Raw genomic sequence first — 17,434 nt, 5'->3', positions numbered from 1 at the left:
GTAAATAAGCTTCTATGACCAGACACCCAGGACTTCCATCTATTCCAGTGCAAATGATAATGTTAGCACGGTTACCCTCACAACCAAGGACTATATTGAGCAGTAATAGCCTTCCATGTCGTGCAGCAGTGGTTATTTAGTTCTTTATTAGTTTTTTACATTTACATTCATTGTAGCAATTCTCCAGGTTACATTTTTCTCCGGTTATCACTTTATATTGCTCTTTGATCCCCTTCGGTTGAACACATAAGGTTTGACATACGATATGTCTTTAGTGTTCCTAAACCATGTCAAAATCTCTTTGTTCTCGATTTGTGTGTATGTGTTTTGTTCTAATGCTGGTATAGAATGGGTCTTCTCAAGGCAGGCTAAATAATGAGCTTGTGAGCTGTCTGCAACCAGCATCACTAATTTCATATGTTTTCCATCTATTTGAATAAGCTTGTGTGTCGTATGTAACCAGTCACCACTAGGGTCACATATCCTGCATATGTAAATGAGCACAATACTAATGTGACTCCTTCCTATGTAAACAAATATGCACCATCACTAAACAAGCACCACCAGACTCCCGTCTGGGTATGTAAATGAGCACTAGACTAAAGTGGCTCCTCTCTATATGAATATATGTGCCTTCAGTAACCAGGTTCACATCTCTAACATATGGAATGTGCACAAGGCTCATATCCCTTGTCCCTATGTAAACCTGTGTGCCATCTGTGACCAGACACCATCACTCCCGTGTGTCCCCTCACTATGTAAATTCATTTGTGTAATGTTTAACCCAGTACCACAAAGCTCACATATCCCATACTTATAATAGAGCACCAGGCACTTACCACTCCTTCCTGGGGTAAACTCTCTACCAATGAACAGCAGCCTCATGTCAACCCTCTCTTTGTAACTTAGCTGAGATATGGTGCCCTTTATAATCAGGAACAGCCAATACTATTTCTCCTTACTATGTAAACAACATGATGGCATTCTGTAGCCAGGAACAACTAGGCTTCTGTCTCTTCTTGTTATGTAAAATCATGCGCACCCAATATTTATTTTTAACCAGTTCTGGGGTTGCTTTCTCTATTAGTTCCAGGTTATCCCATTGCTCTTCACAACCAATGGATGTTAGAATGTTCTTCAAATGGGTAAACCAGGGTAAATTATCATCACAGTTCCTGCAGGACTGTTCTATATGATGCAAGAGCTGGATTTGACCACATGCACCCAGTAGCTTACTGGACAACATTCAGTGAGCTACTACAGTGCGGTCAACCCCAGCTCAGCTCTTAATGCTATCATTGCGGTACCCAGGTTTTGTGTATGTTGCAAGAATATATTTTACAGTTTTTGAAAAACTTGAACTTTCATAAAACCCCAAAGGTTAGCACCGTAAGGGCAGGCCACCCATGTTTTTTTCTTAAATGCAGTCAATGCTGGTTTTATTAGTCTTTTGCCATTTGAGTTAGCAAAATGTAGATTTGTGCCAGCTTTTCATCAAGGTTGTTTTCAACTTTGCCAGATGAGCTTTCTGATGTAAATGATCATGTCTAGGTAGTCTTACATTTCAACTCATGCAATTGGTTTACCATAAATCCTGAATGTTGACAGTAATTTTGATTTAGGATTAATTATTGTTAGACCTGACAGCCTTAGGGTGGTCTTCCCCCAACGTTTTTGCCTGGTTGCCTTCATCTTGTGTGGATTTTTGCTCTGTTGACCTAAAGACTCTGTGCACTTTACCACTGCCAACAAGTGCTAAAGTGTATGTGCTCACTCCCCTAAACATGATCTGATTGGCATACTTACTTTACACGTACGTCCCTTGTAGAGTGGTGTACCATATACTTAGGGCCTGTAAATTAAATGCTACCAGTGGGCCTCCATCACTTACTGTGCCACCCACTTGAGTAGCACTTTAAAACATATCCCAAGTCTGCCATTGCAGCCTAAAGGCAATGGACCATTGCCATGTTGACTTGGCATTTAAAACTGCTTGCCAAGCCTTAAACTCGCCTTTTATTACCCATAAGCCATCCCTAAGGTATGCCCTAAGTAGCCCATTAGGCAGGGTGCTATGCAATTAAAAGGCAGGGCATGTACTTGTTAGTTTTACACGTCCTAGCAGTGAAAACCACCAAATTAATTTCCTCACTACTGAGAGACCTACCCCTCCTATAAGGTAACATTGTTGATTCCTTATTAAAATTAATAAGTTGTAATTCCTAAACCAGAGGTAGTAAATATGTCATGTTTGGTACCTATGAACCTGTAATGATAGATCCGAATTTACCATTAGAGAGGGTTTATCATCACAAGTTTGAAAATGCCACTTTTAAAAAGTTGGCATTTTCCTGCCCTTCGCCCTCTGTTTCTGTAACCTGCCTTAGGTTACATGACTGGGTGTGACTGACAGTTGGGACTTTGTGAATTCACCCCAAACAATCACACTATATGGGGATTAACAGAGCCTGAATGGGCCATTAACTGACTTGATGGGGGGCGGAAGTAAACGCAGCCCCACTTGCAACTGAATAGGTAGGACTCTGACAACACACAATAGGCTAAATGACCCTGTATTGTCAGTGCAGCCAACTAGCAGCCATGGCAGGGGATGTTAGAAATTCTTGAAACTTCAGAGAACCTTTCTGGAAACTTCACCCAGCTTCTAAGAGCAACCCAGGGTATTTAAAAGCGGGCTCTCAGACCTGCTCCTCAGTTCACTACTGGACCTGTGGAAGGACTTTCAGAGGACTGCCTGCTACTGTGACCTGCTGTGCACTCTGCTAGACTGCTGCTGTAACTGGAAAGACTACTTTGCTGCTTGGATCCTGCTTGAGACCTTCAGAGACGAGCCCTGTTGCAGAGCCCTGCATCACCACCTACACCCAGGACTCCAGGCGTGACCCCAAGGGCTAGTTCATCTGGTCTCCTGTTTTGAGCCACAGGGACATAGGCTCCCACCATCGTAAACCTGCACCTGTACTCAGCCTGCCTGAGTCTTGCACCCTCAACAGGTCTCACTTCACTCCAGGACTCTTGTTTGTGGTGCTAAAGGTGCTGAGGTGGCCAGTTTCTAAAACTGAGGATTTGCTATTTTGAAACTTAAACTGTAAAAATTCAGAACTCTGGTTCTACTAATTGGATTTTCATGGTTTTGGTGCCAAATGCTTTATTAAAATTGTTCTATTTTTCTAAATTGGTTTGAGATTTTTATTGTACTGTGTTATCACTGTATTGCTGTCTGTGTACTGCTTAAATACTTAACACATTGCCTCTAAGTTTAGCCTGAATGCGTTTTGTGCCTAGCCACCCAGGGTTAAACACAGGTTAATTTAGTGACTTTTTGTGGTTCACCCCGCAAGGGATTGTGGCTGTTGCTGGTCCAGGGTTCACACCCCAGTCAACCAACAATCCAGTTTCTCACAATTACCATATATTTGTTATTTCTGTATTAATTATTAACTTGCATACCTTTTAGAATAACTCATAGCCTTTCAAAAGTCGATGCATAGGTTTTTCGGTGTGCACCAATGTTACTGCATCATCTACAAACAACAGGATCAGAGTGTGCTCGTTCTCCAATATCGGAGCATCAAGACAAAGATTCCTGAAAGACTGCACAGTTGCACTGATGTGAGTGTTAAAGCTGGAGCAAGTACGTAACCCTAGCTAATGCCAGTCTTTACTTCAAACTTGTCCGTGCATGCTCCTTTTACACCACATCTTACTCTGGAATTATTGCCACATTGCAGATTCTTTAGGATACTCAAGTAGTTGCTTAGGAAACCTCCTTCCTCCAGAAGGCTCCAAAGGACTGTGCCATCAACAGAAGCGAATGCTATTTATATGTCTTTGGAGACCAAGAAGATTGGGGAGTTTTGCAGGGACACATAATTCATACAAATCTTGTACAACTTCAGAGTGTGGTCTATTGTATTTTGGCCATTTTGGAATCTGGCCAGATGGAATATTGTTCTTCTGCATCCAGGTCTCAAGTTGCAACATTAACAGGTTCCTCAAGATTTTCTTTTGCCGTCTAAGAGGGAAATTGGCTGATAATGAGAGGGGTCATCTCTCTCCTCTTTCTTGTGATTCAGCACAATTATGGAAGACTTCCATGAATCTGGACCCACACCAAAAGTTATCACGGGGTTAAATAGTGCTGTTAAAGGTACTATCCACATCTACCATTTGTTTTAAAACACATGAACTGGAACTTTGTTAGAGCCTGGTTCTTTACCTGTTTTCTGATTGTGGATAGACATCGCCTGCATACCACTACTGTAAATACAAGCTCTACTCTGTACTTGCCCTTTATTCTCTTCCAACCAGACATTTCTGTTATTATTTGAATTAATAGGCTTTTGATACAGAAATAAAAGTGCTCAAGCCACCTATCTGGGCTTATGGTAACTTCAAGATTCTTGACAGGCCCTTCACATCCCCAGCGTATAATTTCCCAATAGTTTTTTACATTTTTGTGGTCAGTTGCAGCCTGAAGAGCCTACCAAAACTTGATGTGCTGTTTTATTGTATCTGACGAGGTGTGTATAGGACCTTCTTGTTTCATATAGCTTAAGTTCACCCCCCACCTTGAACTTGTTCTTGTTTCTCATTGCTACCATAAGGGCTTCCTTCAGCTCATAACATTCCTCGTGGTACCAAACATCATAAGAAGGAGCTTGCATTGTTGTTCCATGGATGCCCTGGTAACTACGAGCAGAAGATGAAGGAATCAAATGTCGAACAACCAGAAACTTTCTTGTTCTCAATTAAAGCATCTCAGAGAGTGATCCATTGGGAATTCAAAGAATAATCTTTCCCCTTCAAGGATAACAGATATTTTTTTCTGCTTACATTCAGAGACACTTTGCAGTGATGTAATGGCTGAAGCTGCTGCCATGTTTGGGTGGAAGTCTTTCATTAGGTCAAGAACAAGATGGAGAAGATCATGGTCACTTTCTATTCAGATGCCAAGCTTCCATATTCATTCACACATAATAATGCTGGCCCTCTTTCCTGCTCACAAAGTGACTTTAGGTGGATTGTCTGATATTGTACGGCTATTTAACGGTCTAAGCCCTGCATTCAGGGTTAATCAGCACAACTGCTCCCCTTTTTTAGTCGCTGTGTTCTGTATTGATTGTGAGTAGAGGATCCTCCAAGCAAAGTCCTCAACAATAGCTACTTGTTCCTACAATATTGTGAGCAGTCTAGTGTTAAAATCTCAGCAGGTTATTATAATTCTACCCGGCATTCCTGGCAGCTTGAGCCTCCTATTGTGATAAAGTGTATTTAAACCTCCACAGTGCCTTGAAGAGAGAAGCAGTGTTTTAGGAACACTTAGCATCAATGAGGATTTGTTGACACATCACGGAGTTTTAGATTTTGACAAAGTCCATGACTTCTTGACCTTATTCCCATTTTATGTGTTGTATATTGTTGTTTATGGGGGTGAATGTGAGTTTCACCTTAACTGTGAATTACATTTTTACCCAAATTAGCAGGCCACCCTTTGCTCTGCCTTTTAGCTGGCTCATGGCAGACGTAAGAAAGGAAGCCTAACCCCCCAGGTCGAAATTATCCAATATCCATGTTTTCTGGAGCAACAGATACCATATTTTGTTTCTAAAAGTTGGAATACTTTTGAAGAATCTAAAACTATCTCTAGAACATAATTCAAACTTACAAAAACTTTTAAGCTCTAAAAGAAATGCTTACAGGGACTAACACAAGGCCCCAGCAGGACTTTTAATTTTTTTTAAAAATAGCTCAAATTTCAAAAAAATCAGTTTCTAATGACAATTTTTGGAATTTATTTGTGTGATCAGGTATTGGCTGAGGAGTCCAGCAAATGCAAAGTCTTGTACCCCACCGCTGATCCACCAATGTAGGAAGTTGGCTCTGTATGTACTATTTCAAAGTAAGAAATAGCATGCACAGAGTCCAAGGGTTCCCCTTAGAGGTAAGATAGTGGCAAAAATAGATAATTCTAATGCTCAGTTTTGTGGTAGTGTGGTCGAGCAGTAGGCTTATCAGAGGGTAGTGTTAAGCAATTGTTGTACACACAAAGGCAATAAATGAGGAACACACACTCAAAGACAATTCCAGGCCAATAGGTTTTTATATAGAAAAATATATTTTCTTAGTTTATTTTAAGAACCACAGGTTCAAGATTTACACACAATACTTTAAATGAAAGGTATTTCAATGGAACTTTGAATCATCACAATAGCATGTACAGTTTTGGCAAAAATAGCAATAAGCTATTTTAAAATTGGACACAGTGCAAAATTCAACAGTTCCTGGGGAAGGTAGGTATTGGTTAGTTTTGCAGGTAAGTAAAGCACTTACAGGGTTCAAAGTTGGGTCCAAAGTAGCCCACCGTTTGGGGTTCAGGGCAACCCCAAAGTTACCACCCCAGCAGCTCAGGGCCGGTCAGGTGCGGAGGTCAAAGTGGTGCCCAAAATGCATAGGCTCCAATGGAGATAGGGGTGTCCCAGTTCTAATCTGCCAGCAGGTAGGTACCCGCGACTTCGGAGGGCAGATCAGGGGTGTTTTGTGGGGCCCCGGGGGGGACACAGGTCAGCACACAAAGTACACCCTCAGCGGCACAGGGGCGGCCGGGTGCAGAGTGCAAACAAGGTGTCGGGTTCGCAATAGGTTTTAATGGGAGACCCAGGGGTCTCTTCAGCTATGCAGGCAGACAAGGGGTGGGCTCCTCGGGGTAGCCACCACCTGGGCTAGGAAGAGGGCTGCCTGGGGGTCGCTCCTGCACTGGAGGTTGGATCCTTCAGGTCCTGGGGGCTGCGGGTGCAGTGGGTTTACCAGGCGTCGGGTTCTTTGAAGCAGGCAGTCGCGGTCAGGGGGAGCCTCTGGATTCCCTCCGCAGGTGTCGCTGTGGGAGCTCAGGGGGGTCAACTCTGGCTACTCACGGGCTCGCAGTCGCCGGGGAGTCCTCCCTGTAGTGTTGGTTTTCCACAGGTCGAGCCGGGGGCTTCGGGTACAGAGTGGAAAGTCTCACGCTTCCGGCGGGAAACGTGTGGTCTTTTTTAATTTTTTTTTTTTTGCAAGTTTCAGTCGTTGTGGAACAGGGCCGCTGTCCTCTGGAGTTCTTGGTCCTTTTAGATGCAGGGTAGTCCTCTGAGGCTTCAGAGGTCGCTGGAGCCTGGGGGATGCGTCGCTGTTGCAGTTTTCTTGAAGTGGGGAGACAGGCCGGTAGGGCTGGGGCCAAAGCAGTTGGTGTCTCCGTCTACTCTGCAGGGCTTCAGGTCAGCAGTCATTCTTCGTCTTCTGGATGCAGGAATCTCCCTTCCTAGGTTCTGGGGGCCCCTAAATACTCAATTTAGGGGTGTGTTTAGGTCTGGGAGGTTAGTAGCCAATGGCTACTAACCCTGAGGGTGGCTACACCCTCTTGGTGCCTCCTCCCGGTGGGGAGGGGGTCACATCCCTAATCCTATTGGGGGAATCCTCCATCTGCAAGATGGAGGATTTCTAAAAGTCAGAGTCACCTCAGCTCAGGACACCTTAGTGGTTGTCCTGACTGGCCAGTGACTCCTCCTTGTTTTTCTCATTATCTCCTCCGGCCTTGCTGCCAAAAGTGAGGCCGTGGCCAGAGGGGGCGGGCATCTCCACTAGCTGGGATGCCCTGTGGTGCTGTAACAAAGGGGGTGAGCCTTTGAGGCTCACCACCAGGTGTTACAGTTCCTGCAGGGGGAGGTGAGAAGCACCTCCACCCAGTACAGGCTTTGTTCCTGACCACAGAGTGACAAAGGCACTCTCCCCATGTGGCCAGCAACATGTCTGGTGTGTGGCAGGCTGGTAAAACTAGTCAGCCCACACTGGAAGTCTTGTATGTTTTCAGGGGGCATCTCTAAGATGTACACTGGCATCAGTGTGCATTTATTCTGCTGAGAAGTTTGATACCAAACTTCCCAGTTTTCAGTGTAGCCATTATGGTGCTGTGGAGTTCGTGTCTGACAGACTCCCAGACCATATAATCTTATGGCTACCCTGCATTTACAATGTCTAAGGTTTTGCTTAGACACTGTAGGAGCACAGTGCTCATGCACCTATGCCCACACCTGTGGTATAGTGCACCCTGCCTTAGTGCTGTAAGGCCTGCTAGAGGGGTGACTTATCCATGCCATAGGCAGTGTGAGGTTGGCATGGCACCCTGAGGGGAGTGCCATGTCGACTTAGTCATTTTCTCCCCACCAGCACACACAAGCTGGCAACCAGTGTGTCTGTGCTGAGTGAGGGGTCCCCAGGGTGGCATAAGACATGCTGCAGCCCTTAGAGACCTTCCCTGGCATCAGGGCCCTTGGTACCAGAGGTACCAGTTACAAGGGACTTACCTGGATGCCAGGGTGTGCCAATTGTGGAGACAAAGGCACAGTTTTAGGGAAAGAACACTGGTGCTGGTGCCTGGTTAGCAGGCCTCAGCACACTTTCAAATCATAACTTGGTATCAGTAAAGGCAAAAAGTCAGGGGGTAACCATGCCAAGGATGTATTTCCTTACAGGTTTGTCATGGCATTCTTTGGTAGTTCGTGTTTTTGACCGCCTGCTGTCCGTGATGAGTTGCTGTAGCAGCCGGCCCTCCACGTCGTTGCGACGCGCTGAGAGTTTATGTTCACTTCTGTACTGTTGGTGTTTCCCCTCAGAGCAGCGAGTCTGCTTCAGCCTGGAGCCCTTACCTTTGTCAGGCCCGGGCAGAGAGCCTGACACGAGCGCGTAGCCAAATTGGGGTATTTTTGGTATGATTGGGCTGTGCGCTGTCCTACCTTCATTTGTCCTCTTCTGACATTGACAGGACACCAGGAATTGTATGCATTTTTCGAATTGCTGGTTTCCTGTCAGTGCAATAGATGCCATTCTCACGCTGCAACAACAGAGTTGGCTCTGAAAAAGAGTAGAGTGCACGCTCGTATATATATTGATTTTTCTCTCAAAACCTGTGGCTCTCAGGACGTCCTCCTTCTTTGGGGGGCTGGAATAATTGGTGGACAGCTTTTGCTGAGGAGTAAATCTAATAGTTCTTTGCACTATGGATGACTCCCCCCTTGAAATCTGAGTGACTACTGCTATTTGACATTTCGTGAATATGACCAATTGCGTGCCCTTCGAGGAGGAGGAGTATGGGCATTATGATGAACACAGTCAGTTTCTGTGCGACGGTCTGTTCGAGGCAATCAACGCTTCGGTTTAGCAGTCGGTCAGCAGGGCCTTAGAAGCTTCTGTCCCTCGGCAGATCAGTCAAGCGTTGGTGGTGGCTCTAAAGCCTTTCATAGAGCAATTGAAGACCTTTGCTAAAACTCAAAGGGGGTCCGGTTGCTGCCCGACAAGTTGTAACCGCCCTGCGGCTGCACTCCTGCGGTGCCCATTATGACATTCCCGCTGGGCCGGCGGGGATGTGGGCCGCAACATGGGAGCCGGCTCCAAATGGAGCCGGCGGTGTTGCGGCCGTGCGACGGGTGCAGTTGCACCCATCGCTCTTTTCACTGTCTGCCAGGCAGACAGTGAAAAGCTGCACGGGGCCCTGTCAGGGGGCCCCGCAACTTCCCATACTGCCAGCCTTTTCCTGGCGGTTCAAACCGCCAGGAAAAGGCTGGCGGTAGGGGGACTCGTAATCCCCTGGGCAGCGCTGCAAGGGACTTCTTCCTTTCCTAGTACATCAAAAGACGCTCCCTCCTCTTGGCCTCATGATGGAGTCATGGCCTCACTATACCAGCCCTCGGTTAGTGATCATCAGTACTGTTCTGCCCAGTTCACTTCCAGTGTTTTTCCTAGAGGGGTTCATGTTTCATTAGACTCTGACCCCAGTGATTCGGAATCACCTCATTCCAGCACCTCCTTTGCAAGCGCAAAAGGTCAAAGAAATCACTTTCCTCTAAGACACAGGTGAACCCCGCTCCTCCTTCCAACCCCTTTCAGTTCAATCCAGAGGACATAGTGTATCTCTGTTCTGCGGACTGGGCTCCTGCGCAGGCGGTAGCGGAATACTTGCATGGTAAGCTGTGCAGCAGTTTTGACATAGAGGTCCGCAACAGAATGTTCCAGGCTCGAGCTCCCGGATAAGGTGGCGGAGACGCCTGAGATCGATTCCAGCATGCTGACATTCTTTTAAAAAATTGCAGAAGACCCACAGAAAGGGATTGACCGGGCCTGGCGCTCCTGCCAGGACAAATTTCTCGACCTGACGGGTCCTCTGGCAAAAATCCTTGAGATGGCGTTGAGAGCCAAGGAAACTGGTGTTTCTGTTGTCCCCCACATCCTGCTGAGTGGACTCAGAGGGCGATATGTCTGTTGGGTAATGCCAACTGCGCCTTTTCAACTGAAAGGCATAAGTCCCTCCTAATGAGGATCGACTCCAATTTGACAGAGCTTGCCTCTGCAGATGCAGGTCCCCTGGCAGAGGGTCGCCTTTTTGGCGATAAATTCGGAAAAGACATTGCCAAATACGTAACGACCTTTACAACCCTGGACAAGGCGCAAGCTAACTTAAACAAGGTGTTTCATTTGGGCCTTTTTGGTCTGGCTGGACGAGGCAGGGGCCGCTCGTCAGGCCGCGTACTGTATCAAGGCCCCCAAAGAGGAACCTTTACGCAAGGCCAGGATTACACCCGAGGTGGTATCTTCTTGCCCTCCCGTTCCCGTTTCCAATGGCGCAGAGGACAGTGGGGAGGTTTACGGGCTAGTGCCCCTACTGGTTACTCAGCAGGTAAGACGTTTGGATTCTTCACTAATTCAGTTGGGGGGGTCAAGTGCAGTTCTATCTTCAAAATTGGCTCCAGGTAACTCAAGATGGGTGGGGTGTGCAGGGCTTTCGTTTAGAGTTTTATCAGACTCCATGTCAACTGTCTCCGCCTCCTCCTTTCTGTTTTTCCCTACCAGAGACCAACTTTATAGATCGAGAGATAGAGGCTTTGGTAAAGAAACGAGCAGTGGCTTTTTGCCATCCCCACCCGGCCGGTTTCTGCAGCAGTGTTTTTCTAGTGCAAAAGCGGGGAGGAGGGCACCGTTTGGTGCTAGAGGAATTCAATTATTTAATTGTTTATCCGCACTTCAAGATGGAAGGCCTTCATCTTCTTCCAGATTTACTCCAAACGGGGGACTGGATGATGTGCCTGGACCTGAAGGACGCTTATCTGACGATTCCCATTTGCCATCCTTACCAACGGTTCCTCCAATTCAGATGGAAGGATAAATGGCTAGAATATTTGGTCCTGCCTTTTGGGCTTTCTTCAGCACCCTGGAAACTGCTCAGGTTGGTGGCAGCTCACTTGCGGGAGAAAGGGATTCGGCTGATAATATACCTAGACGACATTTTGATCATGTCTCAATCCCAAGAGTTGGTGAAGCAACACACTTTCATGACAATTTCTCTTTTTCAGGATCTCGGGTTTGTTATAAACGAAGCCAAGTCGATTCTTGTGCCCACCAGATCTGTGGAGTCCCTGGATTTTGTGATCAACTCAGAGACTTCTCAATTGATCCTTCCCCGGGCCAAACTTTGGGACATCAAGAAGGAGTGGAGGGTGGCCCTGACGCAAGTGTCTCTGTCCTTGAGAAAGATAGCTCATCTGGTGGGCCTTTTGGCCGCCTCGATTCACGCGATATCCCAAGACCCTTACACTATTGAGCCTTACAGATGCTCAAGATTCAACACTTTCAAAGAGGTTTGGCGTATTCGGAATTGGTTCACTTGACAGAGAAGGTCAGGAGACAGAACTCCGGTGGTGGTTGACGCAAGTGGACGCTTGGAATGGCAGAGCCATTTTCATTTCCCGACCGGAGGCGATCATAGAACCAGATGCCAGTTTGTGGGGCTGGGGAGCTCAATGCGGAGATATCGCCACAGGAGGCCATTGGTCCCAACAGGAACTCCAGCTGCTAATCAATTGTCTGGAGCTACTAGCAGGATCCTCTGTGATCAAGACCTTGTCCCCAAAGAAAGTCTCATGCACATACTCTTGTGGATGGACAACATCTTGGCAGTCTGTTATATCAACAAGTTGTGGGGTATGAGATACCCTCTGCTAGCGGAGATAGCCAAAGACTCACAGGCTGATTGTAGTGGCAGAGTATATCCTGGGGCAATCCAATGTGATTGCCGATTGGAATTCCAGGTACCTCAAAGATCACACGACTGGAAGCTGCTTTCTAAACTATTCCGACTGACCCAGGACAAATGGAGTCCTTGCAAGATAGATCTTTTTGCCTCCCGTCTGAATCGACAGCTGAATGATTTCTTCAGTTGGAGGCCGGACCCTCTTGCGAAGGCCATGGATGCTTTCTCCCAGGACTGGCCAGAGGGCCTCAATTATGCCTTTCCCTTTGCGATGATTCCAAGGGTAGCAACTCACATCAAGAAGCAGGCAGCAGAGGTGATTCTGATCACTCCGGTGTGGAAGGCGCAACCGTGATTTCCCCTTCTACTAGGCTTAGCCTGCGACTCTCCCCTTCTCTTTCCATGGCCTCAGGACATGCTGCTGGGTCCACAAGGGAGTTGCATCCCCTGGTGGTGGAGAGACAATTGCGTCTCATGGCATGGAGGCTTTCAGGCAACAATGGTGCTTGCCAGGTTTTTCGGAAACAGCTACAAGTTTTATCAGTAGAGCGTGGGCACCATCTACCAGGAAGCGATATTCCTCAGCATGGAGAGCTTGGCAGAGTTGGTGCATGGGTAGGCACGTGGATCCCGTGGAAGCGGGAATAGTGGAAATAGTAAATTTCCTGTCGCAAAAGGTGTCGGAAGGCATGTCCTATAGAACAATCAACAATTTTCATTTCGCAATTTTGGCGGGTCACGCCAAAATAATCCAGTAGGCATGCATCCGATTATTTCTAAGCTTCTTAAGGGCATTAGAGTTTCTAATCCTCCAAAATATACGTTTCTGTTGGACGTTAGCCTTGTGCTTAGGTTGTTTGAGAGATGGCCTGATAATTCATTTTTATCTAGGAAACAATTATCGACGAAACTGGCCATGTTGTTGTGCCGGAAGGTGTTTTTTTTCTCTATTTCTAGAAGGACAAAAACAATGTTGGCAAGTTTAGAGTACGTTGCTTTTAACTTCAATTCAGAACTTTGCGTATTGAATTGTTTGAAACAGTATGAAGAATGTACTAGAGTTTTCAGATCAGATGGGGAAGGTCAATTACTGATTTGATTGCAAAAACCTTTCAAACCGGTATCTGTTGTAACCATTGCCAGATGGTTAAGAGGAGTGATGGTCGAGGAAGGAATTGACGTTACTCAGTTTGGCGCTCATTCAGTTAGAGGGGCTATAGTCTCCAGATCTCTCGAATTGGGAGTGACTATTCAAGATATTATGAAATCCGCTGATTGGTCTTCTGATTCCACTTTCAAGCAGTTTTATTATAAACCGGTGGGTGATATTGCCACAAGAGTTTTTCAATCAGCTTTGAACTAGCATAATCTGAGCCTCTGGTCCTGAAATAGAATTAAAAATGTGCTAGCATTCGCGCCAAGAATTTTCAATTCTATTAAGGACACGGAGGCGAGGATTATCCCACCCGGTTGATAATCTGATAATGTATGGTTATCATGTATGATTACATCAGCATATAACGACCTATGTATATGTAATGTCTATATTTTTTTTCCCCCCTGATAATGTCAAGGTGAGACTGTAAGAGTTTCTCTAATGTGTAGCTGGTGAGTAGCGTGCTCTATAAGTCTCTTTGATTGATTGATTGATTGAATGTTCTGTCTGATTATCTTAGGAGCAGAACAAAAAGCGGAATGAGGAACGGTTTGGCCTATCAAGAGATTGAGGTCTCCGAGTTCGTTGTCGGGACGGATCGAGGTGGTCAAGGACATTCATCATGTTGAAACCCTACAAGTTTTACAGGAAGAAGTTTGATCCAAGTTGTTTTTCCCACGCAAAGAAAGAGGTGTTCAGGTCTCTAATAAGGCCTGGAGAGATTGGTGGACATATTATGATGTGCAATATGGGAAATGTGGTTATTTTTCTGTTTTGTGATTGGCTGCTGTTTTATGAGTAGTAAAGAAAGAGAAGCATAATCCTCGCCTCTGTGTCCTTCATAGAATTGAAAAGTATCGGCGCGAATGCTAGTAAATTTTTTATTCACTTCACTTCCTTCTTGCTTTTTCAGCTATCTGCAGTGACTTGCATTAAGGAGATGCTATTTTCACTAGTGGCTTCTTATTATTACAAGTTGTACACGAATGTCCCTTAACTGAACGATTTCTTTTAACGCGCTGCTTAACATTCTTTTAAGTTATATGTTAATGGAGCTTAATATTTATTATTGCAAACCTAATATATTATTATAAAAATGGAACTAACTGTGATGCAAACACGAGGAAACTGTTGAAACACGGATTCTTACCACTTCTATTCCATACATTTTCTGCTTTATTCAGTATTTGTAATTGAGAAGTGAGGACTCTTACACTTTAGTTTTGTTGTGTGTCTATATAACGCAAACCAAACACAAGGCAACTTTATTTTATGATGGTTTTTAGGTTTCGCCTACACATCGCTTGTGCTGGGCATTAAACAACGACATGGCCCTACAGCGCATGCGGAGTGCAGAAGACGCGACCGATCGATGTCCGCATGCGCACTGCGCGTCCTTCCGTCCTGCACTAGAGCGCGTGCTCAGAGTTTTACCACGGACACCACCGCGTCAGCATGCTCGTTATGATCTATATCTTTCTGCCTTGAAAGCGCATGCCCAGGACCCGGCGACGCTTTTACGGCGCAGGTCCAGAGCAGCGAGGCCGCATGTGCACACTTTGTAATGCCCTCGCGGCGTCTAGTGCGCATGTGCATGCCTAGTTAGACTATACTAACAGCAGGCTTCCGTTCCACACTGCGCACGCATGCGCACCCTGACTGCTGAGCAGCCTACCCCCGTCACTAAGGTGCATTCATACCAGAGAGATTACACGAGTGACGAGTGTAGCGCCTAGTATCTGGTATGAGAAACCTGCACCCACGTCTCCTATAAGACTACACTACATCACCCCCAGCCCAAAAGAGTCCTGTCCCAGCGGAGTTGAGGCCTGTCCTGTAGCGGTAGGAGGCGAGGCCTGCCCTCTAGGGGTAGGAGGCGATCCCTTCCCTGCAGGGGTATGATGTGAGGACCGTCCAGAGGGGTGCAGAGGCGGTGAGGCCTGTCCTTCTAGTGTTTGCAGAGCAGCCCTGCCAAGTATCACGCATCAGGCGTTAGACTAACGGATTTTAGTGTGGTGGTCCACATTAAAATGCATTAATCACGCATTTTTACTGCCTTGACCATCTACACTCTGTGAGGGGTGGAGCAGGGTGGCAGCCACAGTCTGAGCTGCATTTAATTTCAGCAGTGCGGCCTCGGAGTGCCGTATGATGGGCATCTGTGCCGTGGCGGGGCTGTCCTGCAACAGGGAAGCCCTCAGAGGATGAGACAGGAGCATGAGCCCTGGAGTCAGCCCCCAGGAAGACTTTATCTGATGCAGTTATAGGGATTATAATAAAGAGCTGAGAGGGACCGGAGACCTGATATCTCAAGATTTCGTTCACCCACACCGGGACAGGCTTCCCAAGGAGGCACGCTTACATCCTGCCACTCCGTCCACTGCTGCTGCTTGCAACTGTCTCACTACAGAGACGGCGCACTGCTTCAAGGTAACTACTAGTCACGAGTCAAGTCTGCACTTACTGTTTTTAACATCTGAAATAAATGCTATCAGCCTGAATGTGCATTGTTAATATAATTCAACTTTAGCAGCCTGCAACTGTTCACACCGGTATCATGATGCCAGAGAGGCTCCAGTTGGCGCAGGCTGTGGCAGGATTGTTTTAAATCTGAAATTCCTGTCCACTCTGGGCCCCCAGGAATTTCTGCTGCTGCCCAGATTTAATTAATTACAGGACAAGAGGAGGGTATTGGACTTCCTGATCTTGACACAAGGTGCTGCCCAGCCTCCTGTCATAGGAGGTCCCCAGATGTTGTATCTGATAATGGGACGGCATGAGATTGAGAGCAGGTCCTGAATCTCTTTAAAAAAAGGCACAGAGACGGTTCTCAAGTCATAGCAGTGTCATATAAGTTCTTCTCACCGTTGGCACCACTCAAACTGTTGAGAATTTCCGGGACCTGTCTGCAGCCAGGGAGCGTGACAGACTCAGAGAAACACTTCAGCGACCCATCGGCAGCAGGTTTGTTTTATTTTACCAGCAGCACCCACTGACTCAGGCACAGACTTGGTATGTGTCAGAATTGACCCTGCTGATTATAAATGTTCCTGTTAATGTCAGAGGTTTGCCTACGCCATGATTTACTACCACAAAGGTTTAATGTAGTGCCACTCTAAGGGGCAGATTTAAGAAAAGTGGTGCTTTACCCAATGCAGCACCACTTTTCCTGCATCCCTTACTGCCCTCCTAACGCCCCCATTTGTGCGCCGTATTAAAGTTAGGGAACTAGCGTCAACATTTTTGATGCTAAGCAGGATTAGTGTCAAAAATTGACCCTAATCCTGCAAAGCACTTTGAGGCCCATTATAAATAATGGGTTGCAACCTTTTAACGCCTTCTCTGTGCAGACGTTAAAAATGCAGCAAAAAATGGCACAAAGAAGTCTTATAGATTTCTTTGTGCCAATTTTGCGGGCCCCCTAATGGGGGAACGCCCCCGTGTAAACACCGTGCCTGGTGCGGGCATAATGTGGCGCAAGGGGTTACATAGTGACGCAATGCATGCATTGTGCCACTTTGTAAATCTGGCACAGCAATTTTGGCCTTGTTGTGCCACATTAGTGTAAAAAAATGACACTAGTGTGGCGCAAGAAGGTGTAGGCTTAAATCTGTGGTTAACTGTGTCATACATTTGGTTGTTGATGTCACTCATAACTACACTAAAACTGTGAAAATGTCACCATAGCAATCTGAAAACTTGGCAGCTATGGTAGAGGAGGTGAGGCCTGCCTGGGTAGTGGGGAGGAGTGAGGAGGAGGTGAGGCCTGTTCAAGGGGTGCAGAGGAGGTGAGACCTGCCCAGGGGGTTGAAGAGGAGGTGAGGTCTGTCCAGTGGGCGCAGAGTAAGTGAGGTCATTCTGGATGGCGGGGAGTAGCAGGGGAGGTGAGGCCTTTCCAGGCGATGCAGCAGTGTAGAGGAGGTGAGACCTGTCCGGGGGGGGGTGCAGAGGAGGTGAGGCATGTCCGGGGGTTAAGAGGAGGTGAGGCCTGTCCAGGGTAGTGCGGAGGATGGAGGTCTGTATAGGGAAGCTGAGGCCTGTCCAGGGGCTGTAGAGGAGGCGAGGCCTGTCCTGGTAGGTGTAGAATGAGATGAGGCCTGTCCGGAAGGAGGGGTATAGAGGAGGTGAGACCTGTCCAGGCCGTGCAGAGGAGGTGAGGCCTGTCCAAAGGGAGCAGAGGAGGTGAGGCCTGTCCAAGTGGTGCA

General features: G+C 46.7%; 1 protein-coding gene across 4 annotated transcripts in view; it reads left to right on the top strand.

Annotated features, from left to right (window-relative positions):
* The window catches only part of LOC138287348 (zinc finger protein 84-like), a 42,341-nt gene that overhangs the window by 13,413 nt on the left and 11,494 nt on the right, over positions 1 to 17,434 (top strand). The window contains exon 1 of one of the 4 annotated variants that reach the window (XM_069227707.1): positions 14,691 to 15,659. The exons of 2 other annotated variants lie outside the window; for them this stretch is intronic. The gene's annotated coding sequence lies outside the window, so the exon portion shown is untranslated. Of the gene's footprint in view, positions 1 to 14,690; positions 16,194 to 17,434 lie in introns of those variants that run through there. One more of the 4 variants, XM_069227708.1, reaches the window with a different exon arrangement.

The sequence above is a fragment of the Pleurodeles waltl genome, chromosome 4_1, assembly GCF_031143425.1.
Source record: "Pleurodeles waltl isolate 20211129_DDA chromosome 4_1, aPleWal1.hap1.20221129, whole genome shotgun sequence".
Lineage (NCBI taxonomy): Eukaryota > Metazoa > Chordata > Amphibia > Caudata > Salamandridae > Pleurodeles > Pleurodeles waltl.
This window is presented reverse-complemented; position numbering and strand designations above follow the sequence as displayed.